At 49.6% G+C, this 3,065-nt stretch overlaps 1 pseudogene; it reads left to right on the top strand.

Moving 5' to 3' along the window:
* On the top strand, positions 655-2,351 carry Gm5790 (predicted gene 5790; annotated as a pseudogene).

The following is a 3,065-nucleotide window of genomic DNA, read 5'->3' as shown; positions in this document are numbered from 1 at the left end:
TAAATTATTACATACATTTATTATTTATTGTATGTATGTTCACACATGTGCCTGTGTGCATGTACACATGCCATCATGTGTCGAGGTCAGAGGACAGCTTGAGTGACACGCCTGTTCTCGTCTGCTACCATCTGGGTCTAGGGTACTTAACTCACATCATCAGGCTCTGTGGCAAGCATCTTCACTCCCGAAACATCTCCTCCCCTGCCCACACTGTTGCTTTAACTGATTCCATCCCAGAACATCAATAGTAACATTTTGGGCACTGCTCAACACCACTGGTCCTCTAACAGGAAGCCCAGTGGTTGAATTCTTCTCCCTCATCCCGATGCCCTCGGCTGGGCATTGTAGCACACACCTAAATCCTAGCACTATGAGACCAACCTACATAGTTAGAGCCTGCCTCAAAAAAAAAAAAAAAAAGTCAGATAAATTATCACCATAGACCAGTAACTTTACAGCTATTTTAAATATGTAACAGCAAAACTTAGATAGCAACTGTGGATTGATCTTACAGTGTTTTATTTCAGAACCATTACATTTGGATAATGTTAGTGTCTGTTGACCCAATTCAAAGATTTGAGGGGGGCAGGGCCTGCACGCTTGCGCGAAGGACTGGGCAGCGGTTGCCGCGCCCCTCCCCCGCGCGGCACTCAGTGCCAGGCGGGAGGCGGCAGCGGATGGATGGAGGCTTCTCGGGGCTTTGCAGCAGGGACTTCGGTGGCGCCTCAGGCACCCGGGCTCTGACACGATGCGGCGAGTGGTGCGGCAGAGCAAGTTCCGGCATGTCTTTGGACAGGCGGTGAAGAATGATCAGTGCTATGATGACATCCGCGTCTCCCGAGTCACCTGGGACAGTTCCTTTTGCGCCATCAACCCCAGATTCGTGGCCATCATCATAGAAGCAAGTAGGGGAGGGGCCTTCCTGATGCTCCCTCTGCACAAGACGGGACAAATTGACAAATCCTACCCTACAGTGTGTGGCCACACAGGACCAGTGCTGGACATAGACTGGTGTCCACATAACGATCAGGTTATCGCCAGCGGCTCAGAGGCCTGCATTGTTATGGTTTGGCAGATCCCAGAAAATGGACTGACCCTTTCCCTGACTGAGCCTGTGGTGATTCTAGAAGGCCACTCAAAAAGAGTTGGCATCGTGGCCTGGCACCCGACGGCCCACATTGTGCTTCTCAGTGCAGGCTGTGATAATGTCATTATCATCTGGAACGTGGGGACAGGGGAAGCCCTCATCAACTTGGATGATATGCATTCAGACATGATTTACAACGAGAGCTGGAGCTGTAACGGTAGTCTCATCTGCACAGCATCCAAAGACAAGAAAATGAGAGTCATTGACCCCAGGAAACAGGAGATGGCGGTGGAGAAGGAGAAAGCACACGAAGGAGCCAGGCCTATGCGTGCCATCTTCCTGGCGGACGGCAACGTATTCACTACTGGCTTTAGCCGCATGAGCGAGCGGCAGTTGACGCTCTGGAACCCAAAAAAACATGCAGAAACCAATGCTCTCCATGAAATGGACACTAGCAATGGAGTGCTGCTCTCCTTCTACGACCCAGACACCAGCATCATCTACTTATGTGGGAAGGGTGACAGCAGTGTCCGCGGATGAATTCCCATATGTCCACTACCTCCACACATTCAGCGGCAAGGAGCCTCAGTGAGGGATGGGCTACATGCCCAAGCGGGGCCTTGACGTCAACAAGTGTGAGATTGCCAGATTCTTCAAGCTTCATGAGAGATAGTACGAGCCCATTATCATGACGGTCCCCAGGAAGTCTGACCTCTTCCAAGACGACCTGTACCCTGACACAGCGGGGCCGGAAGTTGCCCTTGAGGCCGAGGAGTGGTTTGAGGGGGAAGAATGCAGACAGACCCCATCCTCATATCGTTGAAGCACGGGTACATTCCAGGCAAGAACGGGGATTTCAAGGTGGTCAAGAAGAACATTCTGGACGGCAAGCTGGCTGCAAACAAGAAGAGCAATCTCAACTGTGCCCCCAAGAAGCCCACAGACATGGCCAGTGTGCAAAACGAAGCCAAGGTGGATGAGATTCTGAAAGAGATCAAATCCATAAAGGAAACAACCTGCAGTCAAGACGAGTGCATTTCCAAGTTGGAGCAGCAGCTGGCGAAGATGGCTGCCCGAGGCTCGCCCACCTCCACGGAAGGTGGCTGCTCCTCCTGGGCGCACTCCCAGCCAGGGAGGGCAGAGAGGGAGACACTGCCATTTGGAGACATTCCATGTCAGATCTGTCAGGCAGTGATAGGTCACATTCCAGTAAGAACTCTCCCAGACCTGAAAGCTGAGCTTTTCCTCAGGGAGCTTTGATGTTTGGCAGGTCTGCTGACTTGCTGAGCTTTCCTACATTTGAAATGCCAGATATTCTGAATTTTAGAGACCAAGCCCCTCCCCCGCCCCTCCCCGACTCCCGATTCCCCACCCACCCACCCAGCGTCCTACTCACACACCTGATGACCGGGCCAGGGCCACCTCTGCTCTATGTCTCATCCTTTTTAATGTTGCCAAAACCGAAAGTAGCTTTTTTTTTCTTTGTATTTTTCTACTTTGCAGTATTTGTGTGGTTTTTCTGTCTTTCTTTCTTTTCTCTCCTCAATTTAAAAGGGGCAGCACTGTGCATGTTTATAAACTAAATGAAGATGAGATGATTATTTTGTATAAACACTCACGAGAACAATCAGTGCAGCCGCCTGCACAGGGCTGGCTCACTCATAGCACAAACCTGGGCGTTAGTCTAACGACTGTGCAGAAGGAAGACTTGAGAAATCATGTGGACCCACACACTGCCCCCATTCCATTGAGTCTTCGATCAAAAGTCCAGTCTCTCTCTCCTTGCTCTCTCTTTCCTAGAAGTTGGGTGGTTGCACAGAGGGAACTCGGTGATTATACTCTAACCTGAAAAAAAATTTTTTTTTAAATTATCACATATTTAAATTTTTTTAAGTAAAAAATTTTTTTTAATTTATTTTTATTTCATGAGCAGTGGTATTTTGCCTGCATGTATGTCTGTGTGAGGGTGTCAGGT

The sequence above is a fragment of the Mus musculus genome, chromosome 13, assembly GCF_000001635.26.
Source record: "Mus musculus strain C57BL/6J chromosome 13, GRCm38.p6 C57BL/6J".
Taxonomy (NCBI): domain Eukaryota; kingdom Metazoa; phylum Chordata; class Mammalia; order Rodentia; family Muridae; genus Mus; species Mus musculus.
The sequence above is the reverse complement of the archived record's forward strand: the minus strand, read 5'-3'. Positions and strand labels throughout refer to the sequence as shown.